We start from the raw sequence: 19,720 nt of genomic DNA, 5'->3' as shown, positions 1-19,720 counted from the left end.
CTGTACAGGTTTGGTATAGCTCTTCAAATGTCTTTGACCTACAATGGGTTGAATCCATAGACATGGAGAGCCAATTTATCCAATCTCTCTCTCTCTCTCTGTGTGTGTGTGTGTGTGTATGTGTGTGTGTTTGTGTGTGTGTGTGTATGTGTGTGTATGTGTGTGTGTATGTGTGTGTGTTTGTGTGTGTGTATGTGTGTGTGTTTGTGTGTGTGTATGTGTGTGTGTGTGTATGTGTGTGTGTGTATGTGTGTGTGTGTGTGTGTGTGTGTGTTCTTTTAACAATCAACTCAACATAAATATGGAAAGTACCTCTCTATCTGCGTTACCACAGGATGTTTTTGGAGATGGGCATTTTAACTCCAGTCAGTCTCAGCAGCAAGGTAGTATTCTGCCCAACTTGAAAGACAAAGGAAAAGTGAGTGTCTGGTTCAGGAAGAGCAACACATGGTCCTTCTCAAATTTGAATATTTTGTTCTAGAAAGAATCCATTGCTTCTCACTGACTCAAGGTTTCACCTAAGTGGGGGAAATTACCCCCGAGAGAAGGTCCTGTAATGAGGTCACCAGCATGTCCCTTGCTTGGTCCCTACACCATCACTTTGAAGTCTCTGCTTGCACATTTCACAGCATCAAGCCCCCTAAGGCTCTGCCTTAGATCAGACTGAGCTTCTCTGAATAACTGAGTCTCCCTGAGTCAGCCTGAGTAATTTCCCATATGTCATCAGTGATTGAAGGGGGGGGGAGCTTTTAGTGTGTAGCTTTTGCGAGCTAAGTCATTCCTGGTGGAAAATACTGTGGTGGTTCACACAAACCTTTATAGGTAAAAGAGGTGCCTAGGTATATGACTGGCTGGTCCCTTCCATGTTACTTGTTCTCCTTGATGGGACATAGACTGGACATAGATTGTCCCCCTCCATGCCACCTTGCCAGTTAATGGTCCCCAAAACTTGTTGCTAACTGCTCCTCCATTTGAATGATGATTTCTCTGAAAAGAGCAGTAGTTTTCCCAAAATCTGATTCATAGAGAAGACAGCGGTAAAGCAATAAGAGGTACCCGTATATGGAGCTTCCACTCAGACTTCTGATGGAATATTAAATCACTGCTTCCATCACATTTCAGGGGCTGAAAATATTTCTGGGAGGCAGTTTTGGAAAAGGCATAACGCAGACACTACTGTGTTCATTGTAGAGACAGGTTGAGATGGAGCCTGCTCCATAGCAGCTGGGTACTAATTAGTCAATGGAGTACTTATAATTTACTATAATCTTTCGTCTACTAACTTAGAATATGGTAATTCTTTTCTTTTCTCTTTTGGCTTTTCAAGACAGGGTTTCTCTGTGTCACTCTGCTGTCCTGGACTCACTTTGTAGACTAGGCTGGCCTCGAACTCACAGAGATCCGCCTGCCTGTGCCTCCCAAGTGCGGGGATTAAAAGCGTGCGCCACCACGCCCAGCAGTTATGGTAATTCTTTAATCATTATCCATGTTACTGAAACTCTCGCGCCTCAGTTGCCTTATCTGTGAACGAGGATGTAGCTTAGTTGTAGAGCACTTGTGTAGTACGCACAGTGCCTTAGGTTTGATTCCCAGCATGGAAGAAAACGACACTAGTTTTATGTACCTAAAGCATTCATTATGAGAATAAGCCCTCTCCACTCTCTTCCTCTCTGACTCCCTAGCTCTTACCTAAGACTCCTCCAGTGTGGGGCCACCCCTCCCTGGGACATGACCTCTCTTCCTCCCTCTGATACACTTGGATTTTGCCTTAAGAGATACTTTTTCTAGACGCCATCTCTGCCCAGGTGCCCCAAGATAAAGGTCTGTATCCATGTTCCTTCCACATTGTATCCAGCTCCCATCACACGGAGTGTTAGGTATCGAATTAGACAGCACGTCCTGAGCATAGAGTGTGGGTCTCTTGTCTGATCACAGGGCACAGTTTTGATTTTTTAAAAAAATGGTCGAATTAAGGAATAAGTTGATGGATGACAGACATGAGCTTAGTGATTCCAACTGGTAGCACATCAGTGGGGAGGGTGTGAGAACCTACTCACCATCCCCCCACTCCCCCAAAGGATCTGTGCTTTTAGAAGCAGCTGCCACAACGCTTCCCTTTTAAAATAATGCCATGTAATGCCAACAGCTTAGAAACTGTTTGTTTTATTTAACTTCATCTCTATATACTTAGGAGTAACTTGTATCAGGATCATAATACCGAGAAGTTTCTTTAGGTATCTTTTTTTCTTTTGTCTTTAGCCGAGAGCAAACAGGAAGGGAAAACAGGAATTGAATCCCCTCACACATGGTCATGTGCTTCTGCTTCGCAGAACCTTGGTTACAGTGAAGAGCTAAGTGACATTTAGATATGAAGTTAGTGACTTCGGGTCTCGGTCCCTGGTGAAATAGGGTATTTCCATGAGGTGATAGCTGCTCTAAATATGTCAACAGTGTGTCGTCACCCTGCTGAACATTGCTCCAGCACGAGGAACTTCCCGAGAGGTCCAGGCTCAGCCATCTCCCAGCCCTTGGGCAGAGTTTAATGCCTGGCATCTGTGAGATGTTCACAATGACCTGTTCTCTGCAAGGCATGGTGGAAGAGAGTCACGCTGTCCATCCTGAGGGACCAGGGCACCCAAGGCACACAGAGACAAAACCACCAGAGGCATAGAGGTTATGGATGAGAGCTGGAGCACACTCCTGTAGGATGACTCAGTAGGCCAGGAACTAACAAGAGAAGGGAAGAGGTGGGCGGAGTCACCTAGGGACAGTGAAGGCAAGAAAAATGAGGCAGAGAGCGAGGGCAGGGAGAATGCATTTGTAGGACACAGAAGAGGCAAAGGGATAGGGTGAGGAGCCGGAAGAAGAAACAAAAGCAGGACGGAGTGTAAACTCTGGGTATAACACAATGTTCTTCCTTTAAGAGTATAGACAGATCTCGGGAGGAGTTCCCACTGGAGACTGCTACGCTGGGGCGAATGGCCACCCTGCAGCTTGGAGGACATCTGAGGCCTTGTGGAGCTTCAGATGTCCGTCTGCTGCCTGTGACTGTGGCATCGCTGACAGTGGTGAGAATTACAGCACAAAACAAGCCATCTACAGAAAGGAAATAGGGAGAAAACGGTTTAGAGGCTCGGAGGACGGGGCCTACCAAAGGACTATGAGGGAAAGTAGCGAGGGCCAGAGATCGGGGACGTAGGGCAGTGTGTTGCTCACCCTGGACCGCACTAGGGTTCACCAGCCTGGAGGTGGAATCCCAGAAACCTGAGAGGAGGAGGACCCACCGTTTCATCAGCAGCCCATCAGCACTCACATCTCTGAAGGAAACCATTGACTGCTTGAATTCCAGAGATGCTGATTGAAGACCCTCAGAGTTAAACCCCACTGCCGAGCACAGAGGCATGTTACTCACGAAGACGAGCCGGTATATGACAAATGATGGTGCGTATGGGATTCTTGATTGCACAACGCCTATCTGCTCATCACTTTGCCTGAGCACCTGAGCGGTCAGCCGAGCTGCACTGAAAAGGGTACTCAGCGTCAGAGCTTTGGTACGGAGGCCAGATAATTGTTTGCTGTAAAGGCCAGCCCTGTATATGATGGGGTGTTTAACAGCATCTCGAACCTCTGGGTACTAAATGCCAATAGCAGCCCTGTCACTCTGAGCCGCTTGTGGCTCCTGACATTGGTGAGAGTCACTAACTAACCTGGAAGGACACCTGTAACCGGTGTCGGGAAACAAAGTGGTATCTGCACCTCCTCCTCATCACATCACACAACTGTGCCCATCCCCGCCTCCCATCCCTTCTCCAGGGACCGGCTTCCTCATTATCAAATCCCACAGTTGCCATCATTTCATCCGGCAAGGCAGACTAAAGGGCTGCAAGGAAGGAAATCCGGAAAACAGGGCTGCAGAGACAGAGAGGCACTTCATCCGAGAGTGGCTCCCAGTTCGTGTTGCCTAAAATCTACGAAACTTGGGAAGCCATTCTGATTACCACTAATGCAAAATTATAAATGCAAAACTACTGGGGCTGAGCCGGGGGAATCCTACGGTGGGTGCTATCTAACACATCTTCTGGATAAGCCCCAAATGACACCCAGCCCAGTGAGGCTGTCTCCTGTCAGCAGCCCCTTAAGATGCTAGCGCCTTTGTTTCTTTTCCCCCACGGGTTGTTGAAGATGAAACCATACCGCTTTCTGGAAAAAAAAAAAAGAGGTAAAATCTGGCCTGAGACTATGTAAAAGAAACCATCTCATCTTAATTTCTCAGGCCATTTGGAAAATGAAATTGCTGTACTTATTATAGCCTTTCTTCTCATTCTTGTGACTTACTAAAAATGACCACTGACATATTCTGTTGGTTCCATTTTGGTTTTGGTCAGAGTTTTCTTCTGAACTCGGTGTCACTGAGAGCGTTAAGTGACATTTATCCCTCACTTCCTTTTTCTTTTCTTTTCTTTTTTTTTCTTCTGACGCCTTTGAACTGAGGCTAAGGGATATGTGACTCTTGGCACGGCAGCTTCCCTTTTATGACGAGATCAGGTAAGACTCAACGGCTTAACCAGTCAGGTTCGCTCTCAGAGCCTCTCTCATCATTAGCATGTCAGGTTGTGTGCAAGGCTCAGCTGGGGAGACAGCAGTAAATAAGATCTGCCCTTCCCCCCAAGGAGGCTTTTCCTGTGGAAGGGAAGACACGCCCACACACATAAGTAACGACAAGAATCAATTACAATGGTAGTATTATGGCATGTTGTAAGCATATACAGGCATGAACTCACAGGTCACACGCAATGCCAGCCGAGGTTTCATGAGCAGAGAGCACTTGAACTGAGCCCTTGGGGTCACAGTGCTTTATGCGTGTAGTCTGAGGTGGGTTGCAATGCATGACATCTTTATTTGGGGGGAGGGTGCTTACCACAACTAGATCATACACTATTTATCCAATTACATTTATTCACAGATGTCCATTGTCCATCACTCCTATCTTAAACAAGTTCAACTGTTTTATTGGTATTCGTTTTCTTATGAAGGTTCCTATAAGATGCACTAAGTAAATCTCTATGCTTTTCTGTTGTATGTGTTGGCGGAAAGTACTTTTTGTAATGTAGCCCATCACACGCCGTGCCTGCACACACGTGTTGATCACGTGCCTCCCTCATCTCCCCGCATCACTCTCCACCCTGCTCCCTCTGCACCCCTTTTCTTAGCTGGCAAGCGCCCTCCTATTTTGATGTCTAGTTTTGGCCTTTTTGAGTGACCTATGAGGTTGTTTAGTGTTACTTGCATGGATGTGTGAGTGGAGTTAGTTTCCTGGAGCATGGGTAACTTGTCAGTGGCCACGTCACTGACGAAGAATGACTTTATCTTCCTCAGCTTCCATGAACTCCTCACCTACAAGTGGGGCGTCACGATCTGTCCCCCACTCCCTACTAATCTGTCTGGTCTTATAGGGGGATCCACCATGAAACTAGAATAAGCCAGGAAAAGCTGCCTCCTCTCTTACGACCCCTTAGACTCCCACATTGTGTTCTAGATTACTTACATACTTTTCTTTCTTTCTTTTGTGTGTGTGTGTGTGTGTGTGTGTGTGTGTGTGTGTGTGTGTGTTTTATTGTTGTTGTTTGTTTGTTTGTTTGTTTTCAACACAGGGTTTCTCTGTGTAGCCTTGGCTGTCCTGGACTCACTTTGTAGACTAGGCTGGCCTCGAACTCACATTGATCCACCTGCCTCTGCCTCCCAAGTGCTGGGATTAAAGGCGTGTGCCACCATGCCCAGTTTACTTTTTTTTTTTAAAGCATCCACAAATAGATTGTCAAACCAAGAATTAAAACACTGAGGAGACGGGAAGGCTACATGAGAGAACCTAGGGTAGAAATATTTTCTAGAGTTCAGATAAAGTGTGAATATCATGGCAATTTTAGCTATAAATGACTCCGTAACTTCATCTTCTCCAGGAAAAATAAATAAATAAATAAATAAATGTGCTCAGTCTAAATGCTGAGAGAACCAGGCAGGCCAATCTCTCTTTAGGCGAGAATGGTTGTAAAGCTGTGTTCCTGGAACTGTGGAGGAGACGCTGTGATCTAGGGATGTACTTTCAGGCGCTCCACTAACTCGGTTGTGGCAGAGCTAAAAATGATGCTTTCCAAACATCAACGTTGTCTGAGTGACCTGGCTACACAATGTAGCAAGTCAGGGGTGGGTACTGAGCTTCTCAGCTTCTCTTGAGAAACTAAGGCTCAGAGCAACAGCTCCCATCCCCCAAGCACACACGGGAGTCATACAGAGGCTCCGTGAAAACACAGGGGTCCGGCCCACGCCCTTGGAGTTCACATAAATGTCCTAGTAACCAGATCGCAGGCAATACTCTGCCTGCTGACCACCCCACAACCACATTTGAAGAGACGCTGGCTTAGAACACCCCTCGTGAGCATGAGTGAGTGGTTCTCTTGGGCTTGGCAGAAAGGCTGGGAGCCACAGAGTCTAAGAGGAAGATCTTCTGCAAAGGTAGGTTGCAAGCTTAAATGAAAAGGATCCATTGCTTTCGATGATGAAGATAAGAACAGCTAATGGTTTCTGACATTCGCTCCGTACACTGCACTAAGGTTTAATGCACATTATCTTTCTTGTCATCTTACTGGGCAACCGAGTTGGTGTTTGATGTGTAGTGCAGAAACCAGCGCTGTGTGTGTGCTGAGAGGGGGTGCCAGGCCTTCTGCAGGCCGCTGTGGTTGGCAGAGCTACCTGCATGCATGCCAGGGCAAACTGTCTCACAGGAAACACCCTTATATCTGCAGGTTCTGCCTCACAGAACCTGCAGGAAACAACCTAGAGAATGTGAGGGCATGCACTAACTGTAGTCGCCTGTCACAACCCCAGAGGGAGCCTGCATATGAGGCAGCCTATCAGCCCTGGAGCACAGCAGAGCCCCTGGACACCTGGGACCTAGCCTGAGCAAGAAGTGAACATGATCTGCGGACACATCTGGCCGGAGGCACTTCTAATGTGTCCCCAGGCAGACTGAGCACAACTGGTCACGGTTGGATCTGGGGCAGTAGGACTGCCAGAAATGAACAGGCTGGTCTAAAGAGTGAGTTCCAAGTGGGCCTGGACCACCAGCTATTTAACTATTCAAGCTTAAAATACTTCTGAGGTTGAATCAGTCCTGCATGTTGACTTGGTAAAAGCGTCTAAAGACAGGCTGGAAGTGAGTGTCTCCAGCAAGCTACCCAGGCTAACCTGTCAGCTGTATGTTTATGAAATCAGGCCTATGATCAAGAGACCTGAAGGTGCTGGGCATGGAGGTGCACACCTTTCATCCCAGCACTCAGGAGCAGAGGGAGAGAGATTTCTGTGGGATTTCATAACTGCTTTAATTACTAATCGTGACATTAAGCTCAGTGATTACTTTTTAAATAGTGTTTTCATTTATTCTTGAAGAATTTCATGCAATGTATATATTTAAATATTTTATTTAATTTATGTGCATTGGTGTGGGGGTGTCAGATCTTGGAGTTACAGACAGACAGTTATGAGCTACCATGTGGGTGCTGGGAATTGAACCCAGGTCCTTTGGAAGAGCAGGCAGTGCTCTTAACCACTGAGCCATCTCTCCAGCCCATCATGCAATATATTTTGATATTTTTCCTCTTCCCCAACTTCTTTCAAACTCTCCTCCACCTCCCTACCCACCCAAGTTTATGTTGTTTCTCTTTCTTAAAGGAAAAACAAACATACAAACAAAAAACCGGAGTCCAACTTGCATGGTTTGGACTACTCCTAGGAATTACTTCTTAAGGAAGGACAGCAGACACCACACAGTCCCTGAAAGCTGGTGTCCCTGCTGGCTCACTGCCCTAGGGGAGGAGCCTTCCTACCCTCAGAGGTGTGAAGGCCAGGGCCATCCCTGCTACCCAGCATGGGCCACAGCATCCTTCTCTCCAGAAGGAAGCCCTGCTCCAACTCACCACCGCACCCAGCAGCTCCTGGTCACCGGGCTGGTGGAGCTGACCACATGAAACACTGAGGTATGCCTGCATTCCCAAAACAGGATATCGTCAGTCATGTGGGTCGGCATCGTTCTGTTCCCAGAGTGAACAACTACAAATAATGCTTCTGCGAGCATATATGTATTGTTGCACACAAATATTACATCCAAACTTCCTCATCAAAATCCATTCTCTAGCAGGAAACTTCAATGCAAATTCATTCTCCTACTTGCTTAGGGGGGGGAAACACCTCAGTTTGGTGCCTTCCTTTTCCCCATAGCATGCAAACAATTCATTATCAAATCCTCTTAACTCTTCTATTAGCCGGGCAGTGATGGCTCATGTCTTTAGTCCCAGCACTCGGGAGGCAGAGGCAGGCGGATCGCTGTGGGTTCAAGGCCAGCCTGGTCTACAAAGTGAGTCCAGGACAGCCAAGGCTACACAGAGAGACCCTGTCTTGAAAAAACAAAACCAAAAACCTTTTATTACGCTATGTCCAGCATCTTCCCACCTCTGCTCCCTGCCTTGGTCTAAAAAAAAAAACGAGGCAGATTCTTGTAGAGCTTATAGACCGCGCGTCCGAGGGAATTAGCAGGGACTAGTGAGATGGAACATGTTCGGACCCCGGAATCTCAAACTTGAGATTTAAAATCTCATCGTGAGGACAGAAGGGTGTGCAACAAAGCCCTCTCTTTGTTTCCGTGCCTGGCCTTCGGATAATGAGACACAACCCTAAGGTGGTTCCAAGAGGTGAGTCACGTGAGCTAGTTCCCCACCCCCACCCCCGTGACTGTTCACCCTGCAAACAGAACATAGCCAGCCTATCAAACACGTTGATCATGAAAGCCCCTCGCCAACAGCACAGGGTTTATAAGTCCCTCTTTAACCTGAAATAAAGCAGCAAGCACCATCTCACCCACAAAAGGGAAGTCTGAGACTGACTGTTCATTCTGAGCTGTGGCACCAGGGAAAGAATTCGTCGCTGGACCCCGGGACTCAACTGTCAGCCAGGCAATCTCTGCAGAACTGTCCCCATCGTGCAGTCATTGCAAATCTCTGCCGTTCACCTCCGCTGCAGTGCAGCAGTGAGGATCTGCAAGCCACCAGCTATTCCCGAAACAGCCACCCAACTCGCCTGAGTCAGACTGGCCTTTGTGGCCGCCTGGCTCAGTTGAAGATCTTGTGACGCTGGTCCAGTGGCATCCAGGACTCGGGGAAAGCATGGAACCACTCCTTAGGTTAAACCATGTGGTAACTCCCATCTTACTTAGAGACAATCAAACTCCAAACAAAAGGCTTCTGTGTCCTCCTGTCCACCTACCCACACATTTACATTTTCATTTGCTTGTTGAGATGGGGGCTTGCTATGTTGCGGGGCCCTCAACCTAGTTGGAGGTGACCCTCCCATCTCATTTTCCTGGGTAGTTGGCACTACAGAAATATGCCAGGGCACACTTGGGCCACCTGCATTATTCTGACCTCATCTTCCCAGTGCTCATCCGCTTCTTGATTTGGTCACCCTGGCCATTTAGTCACACTGTGTCAATGCCCAGCTGCAGCTCTGAGGAGGTCCAGGGTAGGGTCTCCAGTAAGCTAATGTAAACTGAGGCCTGTTCAATCCTAAAAGGCTGAGCCCTGAGTCTGCTAAGTTATTTGTGAATCTACAGGGAAATAAGAAATGAGAGAGAGAGAGAGAGAGAGAGAGAGAGAGAGAGAGAGAGAGAGAGAGAGAGAGAGAGAGAATAAACCACTCACACACATTCAGGAGAAAAGGTGGATGAAGTTAGGCACCTTAACTCCAACTGAAGTTAAGCTTCCCAGTTTCAACAACATTTATTGTTAGTCACTGTACTTATGCTTCTGAGAAAAGGGAATTACCTCATAGTCAAAAAAGGGCAATTAATCACGAAAACAGATGAATTCTAAAATACAATAGGTTATATGTTTTAAAGCTAAACATTTCTTTATTTCTTTTTTTTTCTTTTTCTTTTTTTCTTTTTCTTTTCTTTCTTTCTTTTTTTTTTTTTTTTTTGAGACAGGGTTTCTCTGTGTAGCCTTGGCTGTCCTGGACTCTCTTGGTAGACCAGGCTGGCCTTGAACTCATAGCAATTCACCTGCCTCTGCCTCCTGAGTGCTGGGATTAAAGGCTTGTGCCACCACCGCCCCACAAAGCTAAACATTTCTTATCTAGGTATTCAATACATAAGTTCACAGTGAGTTCAGAGTGACAAAGGCAACAAATGACTTTTCAATTAGGACTGGCTGGGCATGGTGGTGCATGCCTATAGTCCCAGCACTTGGGAGGCAGAGGCAGTCGGATTGCTGTGAGTTCAAGGCCACACTGGTCTACACAGCAAGTCCAGGACAGCCAAGACTAAGTGGAGAAACCTTGTCTCGAAAAACAAAAAAACAAAAAACAAAAAAATATCAATTAGGACTGATCTAACTATACATTCTCCAGCTATCTCTTAGTTCCTTATGAGCTCAGGACAATAATTTTACCTGTCTTTCATTCTAAGAAACAGAGTAAATTTAAAATGACAACATATGATGCCACAAAGTGACAAGGTATTAGGAATTAGAACAGCTGGTATATGTAGACATTAAGGTTTGAACTTAGCTTAGACATTTCTAGGTAGTCTCATTATATCTTGGGTTCATGGGAAGTTTAAACCAACTTGCCTATATTTATGGTGAAATACCAGGATCCCTGGTGCCATCTAGAGTGGAGGCTTATCTGAAGCCACAAATCTGCTACAAGGCTATCCCTAGTGAGGCATCTGGAGGCCCACAAAGGTATTTATTGCAGCCATAAACTCTCTAAAACTGTTTTAGAATATCTAAAAACAATTTAACTTTTAAAACTATTTGAATCAAATCAGGAATTCCATAAACAGGGATTAAGTCATCTGAATAACAAAAAGTACATCCTCAAACAAGATCCTGTAGGAAGTTTGCTCAATCAGAACTGGTCAGTACCCAGAAAGTAACAATTCACACCAACGCCAGATGTTTTTTCTTTTTTCTTTTCTTTTTTTTTTGTTTTTTGTTTTTTGTTTTGTTTTGTTGTTGTTGTTGTTTTTTGGTTTTGTTTTGTTTTGTTTTGTTTTTGAGACAGGGTTTCTCTGTGTAACCTTGGCTGTCCTGGACTCGCTTTATAGACCAAGCTAGCCTTAGACTCACAGTGACCCACCTGCCTCTGCCTCCCTGGGTGCTGGGATTAAAGGCGTGAGCCACCATGCCTAGCTCTAATGCCAGCTTTTAGAGAGATGTAGCGAAGCACAACTGACAGGGTAGTCAGAGGTTGGAAGCAATTCTGGGGTGCATCATGGTACAGACCTTGCAAATTTTGGGATCCCTTCCAGAGGTTCTCATGCCTACTGAACTTCCCCAAATTAATGGCTCCTGACAGCGTGTCAGAGGCTGGAAACAGTTCTGGGGTGCATCACAGGGCAGACCTTGCAAATACCGAATCACCTCCTACACAGCCCACATGCCTAGTGAGCTACTTTCACAGGATGGTTCTTGACAGCACTGATCCCAAAGCTTGCAAGGCATGCAACCACCTGTGGCCTTTGCACCTGTGGCCTTAGTGCCTGTGGCCTTTACACCTTTGACCTTTGCCTTGTGACCTTTGCACCTGTGACCTTTACATCTGTGGCTGTTTTCTATACAGAGACTTTCTCCCTTATGTCAGAGTCTCTGACCCCTCACCTTCTGGTCTTTATTGAAAGGTAACCTTCTCAAGGAGGCTTCCCTGGCCGCTGTATTTTGTACCCTTTATTTTCTCTCTAGCACTTAACACCACCACCACCCATGTACATGTGTTTATATGCACACACGCACACTCACACAGAAACAGACACACCACACATGCTCCCATGCACAGAGAGAGAGAGAGACAGACAGACAGACACACACACACACACACACTCATACATGCACATGTCCACCAGTCTCCAGAACATAGTCTGGGAAAGCTGAAAATCAGCTATCAGAAAATCAAAAGATGCTCTAGACAGTTGAGATGGGGAGGAGCCAGATCCAGACAGCATCAATGTTGGCAGAGGGAAAAGCGAGGAAAACTCCTCCTTTATCGGTGGTGCTCACACTAGTACCAAACGCAGCAGTCACACAGAACTGAATGCCGAGGCCTCATGGCCTGAGACCCTCTGCAAACTGCTCTTGGAAACTCAGACCGGGCATCACAAGGACAAACAGAATACAGAGGGACTGCAGAAAAGCCACACTCGGTGGGCAGGAATTCTGGTGGAAACCAAAGACGGCAGAACTCTGACGCACACCCCAAGCCTTTGTGCAGCAATCCCAAGACCCTCAGGGCTACTTGGGGTCGGTGTTGGAGGTCCCCTGTAGACTGTGATGTGAGCATCTGAGGCCCCACCTGTGAAGCTCCTCCCAGACTGCCCTGGCATTGGTAATCTGACAAGAATAGGACTGCCCAACACAGAAGACCTTGCAGCATCAACAGCAAAATTCTCCAATTCCTTACACCTTTGTGGAAAGTCTTTCCTGGCCTCTATCTAGGTCTCTTCTCCCTCCACAGCTCCCTGCCACATTACATAGCCTCAGGAGAGTGCTCCTGAACATTCATGTGGACAGCCGCCCCTTGGCCACCTGACTTTGAGTGCCCTCCAAAAGACTGACAATGGTAGACATACCAAGAGGAGGGCTCGTGCTATGTGGGGAGTCAGATTCCCAGAACGTGCTCTTGAAGGGCACTGGGGTCTCTGGGTGGGGAAGTGGAGCACGTACACTCGTGTCTAAGAACACCTCACATCACAGAGAAGGGCACAGTAAGAACACGGGGCGCTCCAACGTGCAGGGCTCAAGGCAGGGGTCTTCTTGCCTGGGCCTAAGGGCAGTGCTTGTCACTTCCAGAGGGTGGACAGAGGGCAGAGAGTACAGAAAGGAGAAGGAAAGACTGTGTGGACAGTCCACGGTAATGCCTGCTAAGGGCCCTCCTGGTGGCCTTCCTGCACAGCCAGGGCTCCAGGCCTGCAGGACTAAAAGCAAGTCTACTTGACAAACAAAGCTGTTTCCTTGTACACATTTTTACCTACGCATGCATGGTGTATGCTTTTTCAATTGAGCCTTTAACTGTCCAGGTCACGGTACCGTATCATGTCTTCAGATGGTAAAAGGATGTGCTTGTTTTATTTATTCTGTTATTTGGATTATTTGTTTGTTTGTTTGTTTGTTTGTGACAGTGCCTCAGGCAGCATAGGCTAACTTCAAATGTACTAGGTAGCCAAGGCTACCTGAACTTCAGGCTTTGCCCCCACCTCCTGAGCATGGGGGGGGGGATAGCCATGCAGCACTGCTCCCTGTGTGCAAGGCACTGGGTGTAGCACCCAAGGCTTCATACATGGCTAGGCAAGCACTCTACCAACAGTGCTACATCTTCAGCACATTTCTATTTCCTGTTCTTCATCTGAAGTTTCTATGGCAACAATTATAATGATTTTCTTTTCTTTCTTCTTTCTTTCTTTCTTTCTTTCTTTCTTTCTTTTTAACATATGTAACACAGGGCCAGCTGGGTCCTCTCTCTTCGTGTCTGAGCCTAACAACCCCCTCTGAACCAAGAGCCCATTCCTGGGCGTGGTTCTGTTACATCTCTTTGAAGCAATGCTGTGCCTACTACCATGGTGAGGAGAGGATCCAGCCACCTCTGTCCCAGGCATCACAGGATGTAAATCAATTCCGAGGGCTCTGTAATAGCCTTACATAAAATCACCCCACCCTGGACCCCTTGAGTCTCATTAGAAGCTCTTGTTGTCCATGTAAGTCTCTGCACGTTTGTGGTGGTGTTCAAAGCTTTTTGCATCCTGTTGCCCTATGGATCTGCATAAATAGTATATGGTAGATGAAATAATGTGTTCGTAGTAATTTTTGTCAGACAAAGATCTATATTTCTGGCCACTACATATGTTGTGAGTTTTTTAAAAATTTCTTTAGTTCTACCACAGGAGGCCTACAAGCTGCCGCCAGGTCTTTGGTGATCCCTGAGAAGTTGCAGCACATTTTGCAAGTACTCAACACCAACATTGATGGGTGGCGGAAAATAGCCTTTGCCATCACTGTTATTAAGGGTGCGGAGTGGAGATATGTTCATGTAGTGTTGAGGAAAGCAGGCGCTGACCTCACCACGAGGACCGGAGAACTCATGGAGGATGAGGTGGAGCGTGTCATCACCGTCATGCAGAATCCTGGGCAGTACAAGACCCCAGATTGGTTCTTGAGCAGAAGGACGTGAAGGACGGAAAGCACAGCCAGGTTCCGGCCAACGGTCTGGCCAACAAGCTGCGTGAGGACCTGGAGCAAGTGATGGAGATCAGAGCCCACAGGGTGGGCTTTGGGTGGGCTTTGGGTGGGCCCACTTTAGGTGCCTTCGTGTCCGAGGTCAGCACACCAAGACCACTGCCTGCTGGGGCCGCACTGTGGGTGCGTCCAAGAAGAAATGAGTCTCTGGGCCTTTACTGTTAATAGTTTCTATACCTGAAAAAAAATTTTTTTAGATTTATTTATTTTGTTATTTTATGTGTATGAGTGTTTTGCCTGCATGTGTGCACAAGCATCACATGCATGTGTGGGGTCCTCCAAGGTCAGAAGAGGGCATCGGATACCCTAGGGCTGGAATTTCAGATGATCGTGAGCCACCAAGGAGGTTAATGGAAGAGCAGCCCGTGCTCTTAACTGCTAAGCCGCCTCTCCAGTTCCCATACACTGTGATTTTTCCTGTCATACTTGTTCTTTCATATTGCAGTTATTTCCTCCAGGCATTTTCCAATAATAAAATAATCATCTATTTGTCATTGCAGCACCCCCAGGGAATCAGAGACATGCAGAGATTGTCATTAACTTAAGAACGATTTTTTTTTTTATGGGCAGCTCGAGCTTTATGCGGGTCCTTGTGTAAGGACATCAGGACTGTCCCTGACATGGACTCTGTTGCCAGCTTTTTGATCACTTCCTGGTGGTGGGACTATCTTGTCAGGCCACAGGGGGAAAGGAGACGCTCAGTCCCGATGCAACTTGATGAGCTGGGGCCCCCCTTTACTGAGGAATGGGGGGGTGGGAGGGGGAGAGGGAACCAGGATGTAAAGTAAACAAATAAATAAAATTAAAAAATTTTCAAGACAAGGTTTCTCTGGGAGGCCCTGACTGAGCTGAAACTCACTCTGTAGACCAGACTGGCCCCAGACTCAGAGATCCGCCTGCCTCTGCCTCCTGAGTGCTGGGATTAAAGGCGTGTGCCCCGACTGCCTGGCTAAAATTGTGTTTATTTATATCTACGTATAGTTTATTTTTTGAAACAGGATCTCAGTATGTAGCCCTGGCAGGCCTGGAACTTGCAGTCATGCTCCTGCTTCTGCCTCTGATAGGCACGTGTCATAATGCCCAGCTTCATGGTAGTACAGATATCTTTATTTATTGGATTACTGTTACAGAAAGCAAAAAACAAAAACAAAACAAAACAATACACGAGCCATTACATAGGAAAGCAAATACAAAAAAAATCTATAAGGCCCTTTAAAAAATTACCCAACACTTTTTTCCAAGTCCACTTATTTTGATTTCCCAGAAAAGCAAGCATGAGATAAACGGGTAAGAAACCCTCGGCCCTGGGTCCATCTGCAGAACTAATAAAAGATAAGGAGGTATTAGCACGGGGGCGCTTGTCATAAAGAAGGCTTATGGGTAAGATTTCCATGACAACGTAGCTGAAAGTCCCTAGTGAGAAAAGGAAGACACTGGGAGCTAGCTAAGCCTGAGTCTATAAAGCCTGTCTGGGAACCAGGAGAGAGTATGGACTCAGGAGAAGAAGAAGGCAACACCATGGAGCCCAGGGATACTCTCTGATCCCGAGAGCCACAGCCTCCGCCTCCCGAGTGCTGGCATTAAAGTGTGCACCACTGCACCTGCCTTCAAAACTGGGCTCTCTAAGAAACGAAAATTCTCACTACGCTCTGCCCTGCTGCTTATTCTCTTGAGTACTTCCCCCCTGGCCTCTGTAACACCACATGCTGGGACGACTCCTCCTCCTTCTTCTCTCCCTCCTCCTCCTCTTCCCCTTCCTCCTCCTTCCCCCTTCTTCTCCTTCCTCTTCCTCTCCCCTCCCCCTCCTCCTCTCCTTCCTCCTCTTCCTCTTCTTCCCCTCCTCCTCTTCCTCCCCTCCTCCCATCCTCCTCCTCTCCCTCCTCCTCCTCCCCTTCCTCCTCCTCTTCCTCCCCCATCCTCCTCTTCCCTCTCCTTCCCCTCCTCCCCCTTCCTCCTCCTCCAACTCTCTGGCCCTTCCTTTCACTTCCTCCTTGAAACCGGTCTAAGTGTGAGTTTCACACAAGCCGCAGTCCTGACCTTCCTCTCTTCCCTTTCTAGGTCTCTTCCATGACCTCAGCTGCTGTTCCCACAGCAGGAGGGGACCTATGTCTGTCTTCACATCTGCTCCATCAGAGTCCAGTCCTGATGCGTCTCTTCTAGTCGTTTTCCCATGGCTTTGCCACTCTTCGCTGTGGACAAAGCACGTGGCCCGACTGGGAGGTTGCGAAGGCCACACAAGCTCCAGGGAATCCAAATGCCCCGCCTTCACACACACACACTCAGGGTCTGGCGGCCACCAGAGTGGCTCTGCCGCTGTTGGTGGGTGCACGGCTACGGTGGGGAGGTTTGACTTGGAGACAAAAATATTAGGAAGCCCAAGGGTGGCTGCAGTCTCCCAGCTGTGTTTCCCAATTCATCTTCATCAGTAATAAGTTTGATATACTGATTCCTCACTGTGGCCTAGTTCTATTTTTCTGTTGGTTCCAAAGCAGCAATGGGCAGACTGTTTATACCTCAACCACTCCCCCGACTCCAAGCCCCCCACATAGCCCATTAACCTGAAGAGCTCAGGCAACAGGCACAGGGACACAGCTTTGGAGGCTGGAAATATATACCAAGAGAGACAGATGCTTCCAGAATGTCTATACTTCCAAACACAGAACACTTAAGTGAGACTGATGTTGTAAAGTATTGGCAAGCCCAGGCCCTTGCAACCTCAGCCTACACAAGGCGAACAGACGTTAGCAGTAGACAGATCTAAGCAGGTACACCTAATGAAAAGAGTCAAGTCATCACACCACTTAGAACATTCAGAGCTTCCACGAACAACTTCCTTAGGCATTCAAAGTTGGCATAAAGTTTTGCTGTTCCTACGATGTTTCCAGCAGGAAACAGACAAGGAAAAGCAAGCACCATATGGGTTAGAGCTGTGGGCCTCAAATTGCAATGTGAACAGAAGTGACTACTTCTTAGCATGTTGTTTTCTGGGATCCTATTTTATTCAGTAATACTTTTGTATTTCTAAAGGTTCCCAGGTGATGCTGTAGGTCTGAGAGCTACTTGAGAAATGCAGTCTAACATTTCCAGCCTCAAGTATACCAAACCAACTGCCTCAGGTTTCCTTCTTTTTACATGGCGTTGAACTGGATCCAGTTTTAAGGCCAAGGAGAAAAGCGTGGTGGGATCAGTCTGGCTCCATAGGAGGATTTAGACTCTTAGAACTACCGCAAGCCCTGGTGGAGGCAACCTGGCTCCACGGGAGAACTTACAGGCTCCTGGAACTACCGCAAGCCCGACACCCAGATGAAACCACTCGGAGATTTGTCCTAGTCCTGCTTTTGATCAGAAACTCGGACTTGGAGGTTCAACTGCAGAATGCAGCAGTTGTATATCAACAAGCAGACAGAAGAATGGGAAATTTGATTTTTCAGGTGTTCGTTAGGCCATCGTTCCGGCTTCACGAACAAGTGAACCCAAAGACTGAGAGGCAACAGGAATATGCCAGGAGCACACCATCTCCAGAAATCAAGGAGCAGTGGGAGGGCTGTAAAAACCTTAAATTTATCCAGGCGTGGTGGCGCATACCTTTTATCCCAGCACTCAGAGGCAGAGGCAGGTGGATCTCTGTGAGTTAGAGGCCAGCCTGGTCTACAAAGTGAGTCCAGGGCAGCCAAGGCTACACAGAGAAACCCTGTCTCAAAAAAAAAAAAAAACAGAAAGAAAAAAACACTTTGAATTTTGGGTCAGAATAAAAATAATTAGAGAAAGAGAAACAAAAAAGCCAGGTTAATAATGGTGAAAGGAAGACAGAAGAGAGAAACGTGGGGTTCAGCAAAGGACAGACCTTGCTGGCTTGTAGCTAGTGCTAATTCTGATTGGCTGACGCTCGGTCTTACGACCACTGCTAAACAGAACAATTATTTAAGGGAAATATTTGGCTTGATGTGGTGACATAAGCTAGAATCCTAGCACGTAAGAGGGAGAGGGAGAAGGGTCAGGAATTCAGCGCATTCTAGGCTGCGTGACGACCTCCATACTAGGCTGGGCTGACTTTGACCCTGTCTTCAAATATCCTTGGTCAGAGATGATCCTTTTTGTACCAGGAAGCAGTTAATGGAGTTAACTCGTCAGAGTGTGAATGTTCAGGCCTCAGTAGGACAGCTATATGGAAGACCCTTACCACTGTCACTCAGGGAACATGCTGGAAGGACAGGCACTAAGAACGGGCCAGTGCTTTGAAATCCTGTCTTCTAGACATGGCTTCCCGTGCTCCCATGGATAGCTCTAAACACACAGGCAGCTGGACTGCTGGGCTGGACTGATTTATTTTTTTAAAAAGAGACATGGGGTTGGGAGGGGAGCATTCTGAAGGCATGTGGAGGGAGTTTAAGAGGAGAAATTGGTGATAGATATTGCTGTATTTTGTTGTTGTAATTGTTGTGTATACGAAATTCTCAAACATACATTTTTTTTTTAAATGAAAGGAAGGTTAGGTTGTGATCACAAGGGCCAGACAGGAGACGAAGAATATGCTTTGGCCCAAGCACTCTTAAACTCAGGATTTAAAAACCTTTAGTTTTAGTCATTGTACATAAACAAGACTGATGCCCAAAGAACTCTGAGGGAGGAGACATTTCAGAGAACAAACTGGAAATAATCATCTCTCGCTGCTCTCCACCTTCTACCATCAGGGAGTACAGTTCCAGGAAGCTCTTGACAAGTGGCCTTTGCAAAGGTCAGACAAGAAGCTAATAGTAAGTTTAATCAGGGAGTCACCCTTTCAAGACTGTGGAAATTCTGCCAGGTAGTCACAAAACTGTGGGTAGATTTGGGGGGGGGGGGAGCCTGATCTGGAAAGATGAGCAAGGAATGCTCTAGGATTAGCAGTGGCTTTCGGCAGGGTGTGAGGGCGTGTCCGTCATCACAGGAATACTGACACTATGGATGTCTCGAGGGACAGTGCTACAGAAAGTTGTGATGAAGGGTTTTTAGGTACCGGGGGATGAGATGAGCTTCAGGCAAACAGTGCTAAACCGCCTAGGGCTGCTTAGATATCAGCCTAATGGGACAACGGTATCCAAGAAGGGTAGAGACCAGGATTTGCCTCCGTGGCCATGTTTTTGGAGCATTCAAAATGATCTTATTCCATCCCGGGTATGCGGAGTCAATCAGAAAGACAATCACCTGGGCTCCAGAGCAAAGTGAAATAAAGAGGAAGATGGTAGTCAGTACAACAAGTGGTGTACGCTGAGCTGGCATGCATTAAGGGAGGGGACAAGCTGAAGAAGCCACAGGGCTAGTCTTGGCTGAGCCTCAGAGAAAAGACAGGCAGATGGACGACCCCCAAGGACAAGAAAAGTTCGACTACTTGCAACACAGTTTTAATACCA

At 47.0% G+C, this 19,720-nt stretch overlaps 1 pseudogene across 1 annotated transcript; it reads left to right on the top strand.

Moving 5' to 3' along the window:
* The first annotated feature begins 8,710 nt into the window (after positions 1-8,710).
* On the top strand, positions 8,711-14,473 carry LOC311607267 (small ribosomal subunit protein uS13-like; annotated as a pseudogene). Its single transcript has 2 exons — positions 8,711-8,741; positions 13,979-14,473. The product of its transcript is annotated as a small ribosomal subunit protein uS13-like (transcript).
* The last annotated feature ends 5,247 nt before the right edge of the window (positions 14,474-19,720 follow it).

Source organism: Acomys minous (assembly GCF_964271855.1).
Source record: "Acomys minous genome assembly, chromosome: 10".
Classification (NCBI taxonomy): Eukaryota; Metazoa; Chordata; class Mammalia; order Rodentia; family Muridae; genus Acomys; species Acomys minous.
This window is presented reverse-complemented; position numbering and strand designations above follow the sequence as displayed.